Source organism: Vulpes vulpes, chromosome 13 (assembly GCF_048418805.1).
Source record: "Vulpes vulpes isolate BD-2025 chromosome 13, VulVul3, whole genome shotgun sequence".
Classification (NCBI taxonomy): Eukaryota; Metazoa; Chordata; class Mammalia; order Carnivora; family Canidae; genus Vulpes; species Vulpes vulpes.
The window spans coordinates 72,857,609-72,875,094 of NC_132792.1; positions in this window are offsets into that span (position 1 = coordinate 72,857,609).

Sequence of the window (17,486 nt, forward strand, 5' to 3'; positions counted from 1 at the left end):
TTTGTGAGACTATGACACAACAGAAATTCTTTTTTTAAAAAAATGATTTTATTATTTATTCATGAGTGACATAGAAAGAGAAGCAGAGACATAGGCAGAGGGAGAAGCAAGGTCCCTGGGGGAGCCTGATGCAGGACTCGATCCCAGGACCCTGGGATCACAACCTGAGCCAAAGGCAGACGCTCAACCACTGAGCCACCCAGGTGCCCCTAGAAATTCTTAATACACCACAGATAAAACTTAGTAATGTCACCATTTTATAAAGCTGAATAGAATCCATAGTTTTCACCTAGCATTTAAGTTCTATGGATTTACCCAGGAGTAGGATTTCTCAGCCTCAGCACTACCAAGATGTTTGTTGGGCCTGATGATTCTTTGTTAGCGGGGGCTCTTCTGTGCATTATAGGATGGTTGGCAGCATCCCAGGGCTCTACCCACCAGATATAGGTAGCATCTCCTTCCCAGTGTGACAACCAAAACAAATCTCCAGACATTGCCAAATGTCCCCAGGGAAGGTATAATCACCCCCATCTGGGAACTAACACCCTGGAGTAACTTGTTTCCATGTAACAGGGGACACACACAAGAAAGAAAGTTCATTTCAATCTGTGACAGCCAGACTGGAAACAACACAATCACTCATTAACAAGAGATGAATAAATTCATTGTGTGTAATCATGCAATAGAATATTTCAGTCATGAAAAAATTATCTATAGCACCACACAAAAAAGTGAATGAATCTTAGAAACACAATCTTGAGTGAAAAAAGAAATCAAGTCATGTAAGACTCCATATAACATGTCATGGTTTTTACAAAGCACAAAAACTATTTGAAAGTATTTTCAAGAAAGCCTACATAATTAATAGAGCCTCCTTTTAAAAAAAATGCCAGGATAATAATACCAAGAAATTATAAAGAAAAAACTTAGGATGTTACTTTGGAGGAGGGAATGGGTGCAGTGAATACAGGTAGGAGCACTAGTACCAACAATGTTCTAGGTTTTTTTTTTTTAAATTTTTATTTATTTATGATAGTCACAGAGAGAGAGAGAGAGAGGCAGAGACACAGGCAGAGGGAGAAGCAGGCTCCATGCACCGGGAGCCTGACGTGGGATTCGATCCCGGGTCTCCAGGATCGCGCCCTGGGCCAAAGGCAAGCGCCAAACCACTGCGCCACCCAGGGATCCCGATGTTCTAGGTTTAACTTGTATGGTGGGTTATCAAATTTATATAATACACATTTTGAAAAGAAAAGAAAGGCAAACATAGCCTAGATACCCTATCATGGTATTTTTTCTTTTAATGAAAATAGTTTGCAGAATATAGGAAGGATAGTTTAAATAATTTAAAAAGAATGTTAAGGTAATTACAGGCATAGCTCATTTTATCCTGCCTTCTATTGCACTTCACGGATACCGCAATTTTTACAAATTGAGGATTTGTGGCAACCTTGCACAAAGCAAGTCTATCTGCACCATTTTCCCAACAGCATTTGCTCACCTCATGTCACCTTTTGGTAATTCCTGCAATATTTTAAACTTTTTCATGATTATAATATTTGTTATGGTGACCTGTCATCAGCAACTACTACTTAGTGCAAGTTCAAATGATGGTTTGTATTTTTTAATCAAGGTAAATACATGGTTTCCTTAGACATAATGCTATTGCACACGTAAGAGATTACAGGGTAGTGTAAACGGAACTTTCATATGCATTGGGAAACCAAAAACTTCATTTGACTCACTGTATTGCAATATTTGCTTTATTGCAGAGGCCTGAAATGGAATCCACAATACCTAGGATGTATCCTTTCAACTTCCTGAAATTGAATTTCAAGTAGTCTTATCCCATTAGTCAGAGAAAACTGTTAAGATTTCCAAGTATCACACCCAAACCTAGCTCTCACCACAAGCCTACCACATTTTCATCTTTTCTCAGAGAATTTCATGTTCTTCTGAACTCTGCTATGTACCCATGCCATATGTCCAACGGCACTGCAAGGGTCACTTTCAGACAATGAACCATATTTTATGACATTCGCTTATTTCATATGTGTCTGCCCCCACTTGGCCCTGCCTGTGAGGGCAGGGACCACCCGCGTCTTTTTCACATTTGAATGCCCAGCCTCTGGCAAAGTGCCTGGCACAGAGCAGCCCCTTAGCAAAGAACTCTTATATCAGAAAGCAGTGCTTGTTAATTAATGACTGTTTTGAGGACCACATGAATCAGATTCCCTTAAACTGCTTACATATACATATTACATGTGTAACGTATATTAAAATATATTACAGGGATCCCTGGGTGGCGCAGTGGTTTCGCGCCTGCCTTTGGCCCAGGGCGCGATCCTGGAGACCCGGGATCGAATCCCACGTCGGGCTCCCGGTGCATGGAGCCTGCTTCTCCCTCTGCCTGTGTCTCTGCCTCTCTCTCTCTCTCTCTGACTATCATAAACAAATAAAAAAAATAAATTTAAAATAAATAAAATAAATAAAATATATTACAAAATATATTTTTAAATCATATTTCTAATAACTCAGTATCTACTGGATCAGAATCTCTGGGGTGGGCCAAGGAGTCTATTTTGTTTGTTTTAAGACACTCAGATAATTCCTGAACATCCTGAAGTTTTGCAAAATTTGCTAAAATGGTAGGGCTTTCCTGAAGCTTTCTATTATTCTATTTGAGATTTGATATCTACAGATACAACTACATTCAAGTCTAAAAATATAATGTGGCAAGTAGCCTCTCTTTTTACAAATGTGATGGGGGAAAAAAAAGCCTTGAGGATTTAGCTGAAATCATTCCCATACTGCATAGGTTTTGTTAATCAATGCATTGGGGGAAAAAAATGATATTCAGCAGTTTGTTGCGACCTCAGCCCAAAGCATTTTTCTATGAGTAATTTAGGTCCTTCAAAATATTTAAAATTACAATGTTTCTTTCCTTTTACCTTCTTTCATTTTTATTCTTTGTATCAACCAGCCTTGGTAATGACAGGGCAGCCTTCACATGTCCCACTTGCCCCCTGATTCTGCTTCCTTTCACCTGCAACAGTCCCCTGTGATTGCTGTGCTGTGACTCTTGTTTCTATACTCCCTTGACACTGGCCCTTTCAGTATTCAGGGCTTCCTTCGCTCATGTCCAAGAGGAGTCTCAAAATAATTTTCTGAAACGACAGCCTGGTGAAGCCAGGGATTTCTGCTAAGTGCTCTGTTCTGACCCACGCCCCAATCTCCAGTTTCGCCTCTCGTTAGCTATTCCGCAAATCCCTGAGCTGTTTGCAGCAGAGATCTGGCATTAAGTCAGGACGATGCCAGTTTCCATCCATCATGAAAATAATGCAAAAGTCATATCCCTCTGTAGCGACACTGTGTAGAGAAGGCAGCATATTGTGTCTTTCTATTTAATTTCTTATTTCTCTCTCTTTCTAGTAATTTGCCCTATATGACCCTCAACTCATTTTACCACATATCCATTCTTTCCATACACCACTACCTTCCCTTTTCTTCTTCCTGTTGGTTCACATCCAGAATAAACATGCTTCTTTCTTGCAAAGGCCATTTTAAACTCTCCTCATTCCTTTTCAAGGATTTTACTCAAAATCATTTCACTGATTTAAATCCACTCATTCAATAAATGGTCAATAACTAAACTTCCAGACTATTAAGCCCTATACTAGGAAAGAGAGCAAAGGTAAATAAAATATAATACCAGACTTCAAAAACTCAAAATCAAGCAGAAGGTAAAAAAAGAGTATAGAAGTAAACGTAATAAATGGTTTTGGTACATTGATCTGTTACAATATGCAGCTGTATTCTAGCAGCAAAGAATATAGGTTCTAGAGACAAGCATATAAGTTTGAATGAATGGCTCTATAGGAGATAGTGAAGTAGAGTTGAAGGTCTTGGTTAATAGATCTGGAGTGGGTTAAGGGCAGGCAGTAAAGGAGGAATCAAAAATGATTCTCAAGTTGCTGGTTTGCCAAAGAGTATGCGTTGGGGGACCCAGGAGAAACACATCTGCAGGAAACATGATAGATGCAATTGTGAACACTGCCTAATAGATCTGGTGTGGAAATTTTGTGTGTAGGCACACATGCATGTGCACACACACACCAATTAAACTTTCGTCTTCGTGGGAAATTAAACCTAACCAGCCAAAACTTCACCTAACTATAATTTATTAAAGGAAAATTGTTTTCAATGGCTCAATCAGTTAAGTATCCAACTCTTAATTTTGGTTTTGGGTCAGGTCGTGATCTCAGTGTCTTGAGACAGCCCCATATCCAGCTCTGCGCTCAGCAGGGAGTCTGCTTGAGATTCACTGTCCCTCTCCCTCAGCCCCTCCTCCCTCTGTCTAAAGTTAATTAAATAACTAATTAATTAATTAATTTAATTTCTTAAAAATTATTTTCTCATCTCAATTTTACATGACCTGTACATTTATCTTCTTTCACCTGCCTTTTATGCTACATTTAATAATTTTCCAAAACAGATTTCTTACCAAGAAAGCACATCTTACCTGGACCTGTCCCATCATGACTAATCAGAACTTTCTTCAATTTTCCAAGAGATACCACTTCGATGGAAAAATATCAACCTGTACAATAATGAAAATAAACTGAATGACCATTAGGATATTTCCTTTCTCTAGGAAAAAGTAGCATTATTACTACTATATTAAGTTCATCACTATATTGCCATGTATTGCTAAATTATTATTACTATACTATAAAAATTTTCCACTTACTATTTTATATGCAGTCCTACACTGTGCCTTGTGAGACAAATACAAGCAAGTAACCTAATTTTTGCCCTCCTCAATCACACAGTCTAAATAAATCTGAAAAATATTTCCAAAATATAATCATAACAGTTAAGTTTACCATAGTAGTGATAATAACAGTTAATACTGCCCTCACTAAATGCAAACTCTTCTTGTTTTTCATACATTTAATCCTCAGAACTATGAAGTATGTACTACTCATGGTCTTATTTTACAGTTGAAGAGATGGAGACATACAGAGTTCAATTGCTTGCTCAAAGTCAATGTCTAGTGAGGGACCCAGCCAGGACTCAGACCCTAGTAGTCTGCCTCTGGAATGTTTGCCTCTTGGTATCTTTTGTTTCTAAATAAACTATGCATTGCAATATTCACATGTGCATGCATATACAAATGAAATTTTAAAAAAGACTGTTAACTAGACATAAAATATACAAATTAAAATACATAACACACTCAATGCACACATCCATGCAAATGATACAACATTAACAGCACCCCAAGATCCCTCCATGGCCCATTGCAGTCATAATCTCCCCCAGTGGTAACCACTATCCTGACTTTTAATTAGTTTTGCCAGACCATTATTGACTTGCCTTTTTGTATATATTGGAATACATTTCTGATGAACTCTCTACAAAAGTAGAGAGTCTACTTTTCTGAAATGCTTACACCACCGCACACTGTGCATGCTCAGTGTATGAAAACTCAAGGTGCTCCACAGCTACTCAATACCAGTACTGTCATTCTTTTCAAGTTTAAGCCATCTGATCATGCATGGTGACACTTCATTATGGTTTTCATTGTGTTTTCCTGATTACTAACAAAGTAGGGAACACTTTTTGTGTTTATTGACTATTTGGATATCCTCTTTTTAGAAAGGACATATTCAAGTGTCATGCTCATGTTGTAAATTGGGTTATCTGTTTTCTTGTTAATCTGTCAGTGTTCTGAATATAGTTTGGAAACAAGTCCTTTGCTAGGATATATTTTACAATATCTTCCCCCACTTTGTGACTTGCCTTTTTTATTCTCTTTATGGTGCTTTTTAAGGAAGAGAGGTCTTTGATAAAGTGGTGTGAATTTATTTTTTTTCCTTTATGCTTAGTGCTTTCTCTGTTTTGTCTTTAAAATCTTACTCTATATGTGCACACCCATGTTCGTTCAGAGCAGCATTATTCACAATGCTGCTGTAGCCAAAAGGTGGAAGCAATCCAAGTTGCATTCATACTAATGAGTGAATAAACAACATGTTGTATATACACACAATGGAGTATTATTCACCCTTTTAAAAAAAAAGGAAATTCTGACACAAGCTACAATACAGATGAACTTGAAGACATTGTGCTAAGTAAAATAAGCCAGTCACGAAAACACAAATACTCTGATTCCACTTAGATGAGGTTCATAAATGAGTCAAAGTCATAGAGACAGAAAGTAGAATGGTGGTTGCCAGGGGTTGAGTTGGGGGAAACAGAGAGGAGAATGGGATTTATTGTCTAGTGGGCACAGTTTCAGTTCCAAAAGATGAAAAGTTCTGGAGCTAGATGTGGTGATGGTTGCACAACAGTACGAAAGAATGTGCTCAAAGCCACTGAATTATACACTTGATGATTGTTAAAGTGGCAAATTTCATGTTGTGTGTATTTTATGACCGACCATTAAGTTTTTCAAAAATCCTAACCTACCCCCAAGACCAATGAAGATTTTTCTCTTATATTGTCTTCTAAATACTTGATTGTCTTACCTTTCCCATTTAGACCTAAATTTGTATGGAGTTGGTTTTAGGATTTAGTGTAAAATAGGGCTCATAATTTCTTTTTTTTTTTTTCTCTAATATCCAATTTACTGCCTTTCCCTGATGCTGCACATCAAGACATGTGGATCTTTTTCTCTATCCTTTTTCTTTGTTCTATTTGTCTTGCCTTGTACCAATTAATGCTGTCTTAATTACTTCAACATCACAATAAATCTCAATATCTTGTAGTGTGAGCCCTCCAGCTTTGTTTTTCTCTTAATAATCTTCAAGATTATTTTGGGTGTACTTGACTTGTTACCCTTCCACATAAATTTTATAATTCAACTGCCAATTTCCATAAAAAAAAATTAAGGAGGATGCCTGGGTGCCTCAGCAGTTGAGCGTCTGCCTTCAGCTCAGGGCATAATCCGGAGTTCTGGGATCGAGTCCCACGTCAGACTCCCTCTGCTTCTCCCTCTGCCTGTCCTTGCCTCTCACTTTCTGTGTCTCTCATGAATTAATAAATAAAATCTTTAAAAAATAATAAAAAATAAAAAATAGGTAATTTTGATTGGTATTGCATTGAAACTGTAGATTAGGAGAAAAGTGAGAACTTTATAATATTGACTCTTCCAATCCAAGAACATAGTTTATCTATATTAATTTATGACTTTTTAAAATTTCCCAGTAATATTTTGTCATTTTCCATGTAGAGGTCTTGCCTTGGCCATCTGGATGACTGCTGTGTATTGTGCCTAAGAATGGAGTAAGCCTCAGGGCAGGGCCGCCTGTGCAAGGCCCCAGGACTGTGCTCCTTCCTGCTCAATGGCTTTAGCCACCACTGACATTGGTGCCCATCTGTCGGCAGAGGTCCTGGAAGTTCCAGTCCTTGTTGTCAACAGAGGTGTTGACCTCTAGAATGCATACTTAACTTTGCTCCTCCTCTTTCCTTCTCTCCTTTACATTCTTGCCTTCACTATGCTTCCTAGGATCCTTCCTCCTCCCTCCATTAACCACCCACAGGACCTGTCCCAGTCTCTGCTTTGGGAGAACTGACATGAAGGTCCCACTTTTCAAGTGGGAGTTTGTGAAGGCCTATCTTTGCTGCTGGGTCCAGATTGAATCCCAGCCTGATGAGACCTTCTAAATCTCTACACAGCATTGGGAGTTCTCCATGGCCACTCTCTGATTGGCTTCCTGTTTCCACCTACAAATGGTAGAAAGCTATGATGAATATCAGGTTCTTCTGCACACTTCCTTTCTCTCCAGGATCTTGGACTCACACCCTAACTGCCCTGGCAGCCACCCAACCAACGCCTTTAACACCAATTTTAAAAGGTATTCATCAAATATTTCTAGCAGTCAGCAAGATAGTCACTTTGTTATGAACCAGAGTGCCCTAGTTGGAAGTAGAATCTTGGCGGTTTTGTTTTTGGTTTTGGTTTGTTTTTAATAGCAGAAAAAACTAGGAGTTACTCATGGCTGCACTGTCCCTGGTTAAGCCCACCTCCACTCAGCCCCAGACAGTACAATACGCTCTGAAAAGTGCCCACACTTCCCCAGACTTCCTAATTGGTATCAAATGAGCACCTCCAGAATTTTCTATGTGTCTTTTTAGTTAAAGAAATTAGAGGAAAGATGGTTGGTAAGAATCAATAAAGATCTTTCTATTACCTGTCCATGCCGAAACTTGACTTTGTTATTTTTGGATTGATGAAGCTTTTGGTTCCCAGAATCTCCTCTGGTGCCAATGAGGTTGATAAGTATGTTAGCCTCCGTCTCTGCCCCTGGTTTAGTGCCTGTGTACATGCAGATCTCATAGACCACCACTGCAATGTCAAAAATCTGATATTAACTTTCTCATTTTATTTTCTCTTTGAATGTATTAGACAACCTGAAAAACAGTTGAATGTTGCCTGATCTAGCTGACAGAAGCCTCTCTTACGCAGACCCCTACTCAAACATACTCTCGGCTACTCCATGTTTACCTCATTCATAAGACTCTCAGCTATTCCCAAAACTACTGCTGCAAAATGATTTTTGTTAGCAATTATGCACTTTCATTAACCACCATACTTTCACGGCTATTATGAAAAGTTGTATATTAAAAAAAAAATAATAACTCTCCTCTCTCTTAATTAGATGAAAGTGGCAACTTTCCTCCCGAAGTTTGGCTGTTCTAATCACAGCTGGCCACTCATGCTGCTATTTCATAAAGATCACACTCCAATAATGGAGATGTTTAATAGTGCTCTTGACATAAAAAAATACAAAGATCTTAGAGAGATACAAATTTAAATTTTTTAAAAAGAGACCAGGGAGGTACCAGCAAATTATAATCCACTATATTTGATCTTAGAATTAAGGCAATTTCTGAGACACTGGTAGAAGTTGCTAATTAGGAAAGAGATTGCTCTTGCTGATACAACTAATATGAATAATATCTTGGACACAATGAGTACTTTTTATTCCAAGTCCTAGGACGCTTTATAACTCGTACTCTGTGCTATTGAACAGTTGCATTTATAGAAATTCACATTAACATTTTCCAAAGAACTCAGACATGAAAATCCAACAAGTAAGAAAACAAGGTAAGTGAGAAACATTGCCTGTTTCCATCGTGCCTGACCTTTAAAAAGACAAATGTGGTATACTGGGAAATGGTGTAAGCAGAGAAGATAAATCAGTTTCTTTGAGGAGTCTTACATATTCTAAAATACCCTGGAGTGAAACTCAGCTGAGCTTAAGCAGAAAATTAGAACACTTCTCATGAATTTAGGACAACCAAAGAAATCTTTAAAACTTCCTATAAAGAAGATCTAGTCTTACAACGTGGGTAACTGCCTGAACTGCATTAACCCAAAACTTATACTAGAATTCTTTATGAAAACAGAAATGTGGGCAGGTGTGATCGGAAGTCTTAATATGGAAGCCATGCTTCTGTTTACTGAGAACTTTTTTTTATTTCAGGTGAACAGTGAGGTTGTTTAAAACTTTAAAAAAATAGAAGACATAAACTATTAAAACACATCTAAAGTAAAAAAAAATTAAAGGACTGAAAAAATATATATAGAAAATTATTTTAGACAGAAATCATATGCTTAGAGCACAAAGACAACAGTAACTCATGTTACCCTATGATCAAATCACACACCTTGCCTGCTACCTATACAACTCAAATATTTCTTAACACTATATTCCCAGGAGCTCCTATAAGTTAAGTTTAATACGCATGGACCAACAAAAAAAAATCACTTGCCATCTAAAATTCAAAGAGAATTAAATGTACCACATATTTAGAACAGAGTGGATATCATAGTTGATCACTAAATTTTATTCTCAAACCACATCAAAAAGAATTACATAGTTTGAATTAGAAATGGAAAGAAAACATATAATCCTACCCACGGAAACAGACTTTTTGCTGAAATCTTTAACATTGATTCAACTTTAATTGTACGGTATTATATAATTCACTAACCATTTGCTGTAGTTGTACAACAAAAGCATGCAGTTTTTTTAAATGATAAATTCATAACAATAGTTTCTAAGTCCAAACTTTTTCATGATCCTTAAGGCAATACAAAATTCTTCCTTTAACTTAAAGAAAGGGAGGATTTAAAGAATGCCTAGTTAACATGCTACTTAGATGCACCCTAAAACACAATGTGTTTTAAACAAGTCTTAGCAAGTGAAGATCTCAGAGAATTTTTTGTTCAGTCTCTCCTTGGGCGTGAAAGTCAGGTCTCGATGTTGTTGATTCAAAGGTAGGGCCATATGTTCTGGCTAAAAGACCTGCATTATTGTAAAAATATAGAATATTAACAAATTATCTCTATCCTAAGAGAGGGACCCCACACAGAGGAAGGTGAAAACCTGACGGAGTGCAACAGTAAGTCAAAAATGTGAGTTAGAAGAAAATTTATAATTATCTCAGACACTTGAAAAATACAAGGCTGGGTTTCTAGACATGGATGTTTTACAGACTCCAAGAGATCATTTTACTCGAACATATTCAAAGACAGAATTACTAATAAATTATTCTGGCTGCAAATAACTACTCTTAAAGCACCAGATTTAAGTAGTTATTAATATATATCTCTCATCATGATTTAGGTGACAGTATTGAAAGAATTAACTTGTTGGTTTAGGTTATCCATAAATATTGGACATCTTTGCCCCTAATTTTTTATCTTCTTTTTACCATAGTTGATGCTAAATTTTTCTTTCTGGCAATTAGTCAGGAGCATCAGCAGCTGTGAGCCTTGCTTACTCTTAAAGTCTGCCATAAGCACCCAATAACATTGCTTATCTGCCTGTTTGCCACAACTGTCATCCCATTCAGTTCATCGCTAAACTATAAAATTTCTTTCACGTTTGGAGGGGAGGGCATTTGTTTCATTTGTGTTCTCAATATCATCAACTCTTTCATCTTTATATTTACCTATACTTATTGTCATTCCAGAACTTTTCCCATCTTTTAAGGAATGCATAGCACACATATTGCTGTCAAAGCTCAGCATTCTTTGGGGTGATAAACTTGTGACCTACCTAATAAGATTCAACATCATCTCATTAGTGACACAAAAATCCCTCAAATTTTCACCTGCAGGTTTTTTTTCCCCTCAAACATCATTTTAGGCCAGAATCTGTGCCAAGCATTTGTTAATGATGATTTATCAGCATCAACTTCAAGCATTAACTTCTCCATAAATAGTATCCTTAAGATTTCCTTTCAAGAAATCTTGGATTCTTTACCCTCTGCTTATTAGAGCAGCATAGAGTTAAATATATATACATATTATATTTGTTCTTCATAGGGATATATATATAATTTCTTAGCCACAAGTATACATTTAAAATGTCATATGGCTGAGGAGGGGGCTGAAAAAAATTCCTCAAATGTGATTTTTCACTGAAAGTTTAGGAGAGGGGGAAACAAAGCCAGGGTAGGACATGTTTCCTCTGGCAGAAGAGGGAGAAGGTGGTATCTAAAGAGGAAGTCGAATGAGATGCCTAAGGGATAGCCACACCAAGAGTCCTCTTCACATCTGAGGGTGACATCCAGGAACTAGTGTACCTGCATGGAATAGGAATGGGAGCAGAATAAGAATTCTGAATTGACCGACTTTTGACCAAAAGAAACTAAGCTTTATTTTGGAAGTGAGTGAGCCTATTTTGAGCTAAAATGATTAAGATTTCCATCACCCATGGAAATAAGGGCTTGGATTATTTTTTCATCAGGTTTGTAGAGATATGATTTACAAGTATTAAAATTCACTCTTCTAAGGAATATAGTTTGATGAGTTTTGGGAAATGTTTACAAGTTCTGTAACTACTACCACCGTCAAGATAGAGAGTTATTTCTATCACCCCAAAAAGTTTCTCTAGGAGAGGTGTGATTTTAATCAGCTATGGAGCATGGAAAAAGTTATATTTTTGCCCCCCTCAAAGTCATGATTGTGAAGATTCAAATCCATGACATGATGATGAAAACAATGCATAGGGAGTAACCTGGAGGATATCTAGAAAGATTTACTCATACATATACCTGCCTGATTTTTGAATGAATATGTAAAGGAATTCAATCCAATGAACTGTTTATAAAATATACTTAGTACAGCTCTATAATTTTAATCTGAATTCCACTTGAAGGATCACCTCTTAATATTTTATCATGCCAAGAAGCTTTTCATTCCCTTGGTGGCCCATATCTTAATTACCTAAGGTACCATATACTCAAGTTCTATGGTGATAAGGAGCCTTTTCACAAAGCTACTGGAATGGAATGTTTTAAATATTTAGGCACCAGAAGTTTATTTGCAGAACTAAATGGAGTCCATAGGCCCATGGAGGGCCAGTGTATGGTTGAGAAGGAAAGGACCACCACTAACCAGATCTAAGATCTCCTCCCAGGGTACATTGTTAAAATTTTCATTGGCTGGTGACTTTGGGACTTATCTTAGAGAGACATGCTTCTGTGCAATTTGTGTAGATGGACACACACACACACACACACACTCCATGCCTTGAGTTGAGCTTAAATACATGCATACTTCAGTGAAACTCATGGGACCTTAAATCTTAAGTAGTCCCCTCACTGGAAGACTGTACACCTAGGCCTTTCCAAATATTTAGCTCTCCAATTTAGAGACAGTGGCACCAAATGGTCTCTGCAGCAGCCAGTCTCCCAGCTCTCTCCATCTAACAAATGATCCTGGGGCCATCATCTGTCAGTGCTCTTTTCTCTATCCTGGGAGACAAATTCTCAAAACATCTCAGGTCTACCAACCTTGGGTGTCATAAACAATCACAGAGTCTAAGGAAAAAAGTTTAGAAGGCCATGAACTTTGCATTTGTGCCTCCATCTCTGTCAAAGTGCACAAAATATTTTTAGTGAATGTAAGTTTTAGTTTTGTTTAGTTTTGTTTTCTGAAGACTTTCCTAATCAGAAAAATGAAATGTAATTATCTACTTTTGGGGGAACTTCTTGCTGCCATGTTGTTAGTCGTTATGCTCAATTGTTTCTAGGTACTGTTGAATGACTTTGCCCTGCCAGAGCCTTCTGCATTCCTTCCCATGGGAGACAGCTCCACTCTGCACAAAGTATCTGCAGTGCTGGTGAGCACCACCTCAGGAGTACGAGCACCGGCTCTGGTACCTATAGAGTTCTCCAGGCAGCACTTCTGAACTTCCCCAAGACAAACCCCATGGCTGAAGCTTTACTTTGATTTAATTAATGGACTGTTTTAGTGCTTTCTCTCAGGTCACCAAGAATTAAGCTTTCTCAGCACTCATCGCGGTGTGATCATGTTGACACAAACTGCCCAAAGAAATCCGATCTCAGGAACAGATGGTAAATGAGATTCAGTGTTAAACATGTGCGGATACTTCAGTCTGCACTGAAGGTTTGTGGTCCAAGACCATGTACATTGGCAGCTGAGGACTGAATCTTCATGTGCCTCTTGGTTGCAAATATTTATCTTATTGCTGAAAAAGAAATACCTTTGAACTGCAGAGAGAAGTGCTAGGGTGGGAAGGGAGTGGAATTTCTTCATATTTTATAGAATGTCTCCAGGAAGGCCCCACTGGACAGAAATGTGATCGAAGGTGAAGGGGCTGGCCATGCAGAGGGCTGGGGGAGGCATAGGCCAGCAGACAGGACAGAAGGGCAAGTCCTAAGGGCTGAGAGGACAGCTTGCCTGGCAAGGAACACTGACAGGGAGTCCGAGTGAGCAGGCTTTGTAGGAATCGTGATGAGTTTGGCTTTTACTTTTAGTATGCTGGGGAACCTTGGAGGGTAATAGGCAAAGAAGTGACATAATCTGACTGAGATTTTAAGAAGACCATTCTGGTTGTGGGGTTGTTGCTGTAGGTTGCCAGCAAGTGTTCAGAAAGACATTTATTTTCTCACTACTTAAAGTCTGATAAATACAAATATTTTAAAGCAGATACATTTCTATCATGATGGTACTTTCTTACATTCTCAGAGTTATCTCTTGCTTGGAAATGAACCACACTCCCTGCAGGCTTACCAAAACCTAGCATCAAATATTTCTTTGGCCAGAGTTGTGGCCCCAAACCTTCCCTCCTATTTTCATGGGTCTCTCCTGAAGAAAGCCTGGAGCCAGACCTGTAAAGAGGCCACAGTGAGCTGAGTTAGCATTATTATCAGCCCTGGGCATGCCCACCAGACCATTAACTAAAGATTATTAAGAACAACCAAGCCATGATGATCAGCAGCTCTTGATGCCTTTTCCCAAAAACATGGCAGATGGTGAGCAAAATTGGAGGAAGGTGTGGAAACCGTGCATGTGAACAGGCTCAGCTTGGCAGTGCTGGTCTCCAAGAGGAGATTGCTCTGATCCCACCAGCAATCCAGCTCAGCCCCCAAAGAGTGATGGTTTATAGACTAATAGTCTCAAAAAAAAAAACCCTTTTCTTTTGAAAACATTCCAATAATCTTTTGAAAAGAAGAGGCAAAGTCACAAAATTAATTGGCTCGGAGTATAAGTGCCAACTGCAAGGAAAAGCACTCCTTTTGTGCAACTAAATTAAAAAAAATATATAACCCTCAAGTGTCCCTAGGACTCTACTGAACCTAGCAAACCTAAGTATTAATAGCTTCATTTTTAAAAAGAAGTTCCTCTACAATCATTCTTTGTGCTCTTCCCTGGGCCAGCTTCAGAATATTTTGACAGACGAACAGACAATCCCAAAATATTGAAGGTCAACCCCTCCTTAGTCCTCCTTTCAAACCTAAACCAGAGAAGCATCAATTCAGTGGTTTGATTCTGCTGTGGCTTTCCTTGATGTCACAAGAATAGTAAATGTACCTCTTGGCATCAAGAATGACTTTCCAAAAGCAATACTCAGCATGCCTGGACTGCTTTTTGCTCACCAGTAGATTTTGATCCCTAGTTAAACCTGAACACTGAGGTGCCATTGTCTTTTTGTTTTCTTATTTGAATGACTTTCCCCCAAATGAGTAAATAATCAAACTGAGAAAAGGACAGCTGGATAGATTCGTCAGTACTGGAAAAAAATGACTAGTCTAGACTAGCTCTGGGTATCATGTATTACATTATATTATTTTGTAAGAGAAAATGCTGCAGAAATGGTTCATGTACTTCAGCTAAGAAATTAGCCCTTTAAATGAGAAATGCTAATGGATAAAGTTTCATTAGCTAGTTTGGGAAAAGGATGAACAGAATGATGCAGGGGAGACATGCTGAGTCTTTATCGCTGCTAAAGTTAAATGAACCCAAAATCAATAGTTCATTTAAAGCACAATGGAGTTTCTTTTGTATCTTGGAATTTTTTTTAAAAAACCCATACAACTGCTTTCCACTATTTTTTTTCCTGTAACAAACTGTGCATATGTCAAATAGGTAGCAATTGGAAGAAATACAAAATAGTTTTCAAATACAGTTTAAATAAAGTTCATTTTTCAAAAAACATAGCTTTTTAAAACACTATAATTCGACAAATAACTACTATATCAAGCCAATAAGATTTCTTCTGTTTCTTATTCATATTAGGGATTTCAAAATCCTCCTATACATCATTTTGGGAGAGAAAAGGAGGTAGGGATGAGGAGCAGAAGGAGAAGGAGAGAATCTTAAGCCAGCTGCATATCGAGCATGGAGCCCAACATGGGGCTCAATCTCACAACCCAGATCATGACCTGAGCCAAAATCAAGAGTTGGATGCCTAACTGACTTGAGCCATCCAGGCGCCCCATACATCATTTTTAAAAAGCAGAATGGATTCTTGAAAGATATTAGCAACAGAGTGAATAGTATAGGGGAGTTGTAGAATTTTAAACTTTTTCCCCAACTTCTAGAAGATATCAGCTCCAATTTTTCCTCGTATATACTCTGTATTTCTAACATTCCTACATCACTTTTAAATGATTCATGCACTAGAACATGCTGAGTCTTTTATAAAATTCTCTTATTCAATCTATTTAAACTAAGAAAAAAAAACAGTTCCTCATTTCTCCCATCCCCTATCCCCACCTCTTACAACCACTAATATGTTCTCTGCATCTATGAGCTCAGGGCTTTTTGGTTTTTTGTTTTTAGATTCGACATATAAAACAGATCATAGAGTATTTGCCTTTCTTTGTCTGACTTATTTCACTTGCCAAAATGCCCTCAAGGTCCATCCATATTGTCACAAATGGCAAGATTTCATTCTTTTCTATGGTTGAATAATATATATATATAGTTCATTATATATAATATATAACCAAAATTATGCATATTATACCAAATAATTATAGAATTGTATACATATAATTATATATACCAAAATTATATATATATATTATACTATGATATAATATACACTAGTACATATAATTACATATCATATATATATAGTATATATAATTTTGGTTTATATAATTATAACATATATAATTATTTGGTATAATATTGGTATATATTTGGTATGTGTATGTGTGTGTATGTTTGTGACATATACACCAAAATTTCTTTATCTGTTCATCCAAAAAACAAAAGTATCCAGTGAGAGAAAGAGAAGAAAAATAGAGAAAACAGGGAAGAATTCGGTTGGTATTATGTGATAGAGGTAAAGTTGGAGAGATGTTTAATAACAATGATGGTAATAGCTAGTATTTATTGAATGATTACTATGTGCCAGGAGTAAAGTACTGTAAGTACATTATTCTAAAGATTAAGTGCATTATCTCATGTTCTCCAAATAATCCTATGACCTAGGCATTATTTTTTTATCTCCTTTCATAGATGAAGTATTTTTGGCTAAGAAAGGCTAAGTAGCTTGCCCAGGGTGATGTAGCTAAACACAAAACACACATCACTAAGCCAAAACTAACTCAGTGAGTCTGGTTCCAGAGCCTCTAGAAATATCTTCTTCAAATGAAGGTTGAACACTGTCAAATATAATAGACATGTCTAGGACACCAAGAACACACACACACACACAGTAGACAGGTCTAGGACAGCAAGAACACACACACACATACACACACAATCATTTAATTTGGAACAAAATGGCTAGTGGTATCCTTTGGGAGAGAACATTTTCACTATAACAGTGGAGGCAAAAATAAGGTGGTTGTCAGAGAGATGGAGGGAATGGAGGGAGAGACAATTAAAGCATTGTGTGAGTTCACTTTTAGGCAAAACAAAACTGAGTAAGGAAATTCAGGTGCTCCCAAATTCATGATTGCTGATACTTGTATAGCCAAGAAGGAAGCCACATTTAAATGACTAATAAAACCAACTGCAGAAAGATGAACTGATGACATACATACATCCCTGAATATACACTTTCACCTTTGAACAGCCATAATGAGTGCTAAACCTAAAGCCTAATATTCTAAATCAGGAGTAGGCAAATTATGGCCTGTGGGTCAAATCTGCCGGCACCTGTTTTCATATGGTACAGGAGTGAAGAATGCTTTTTACATTTATT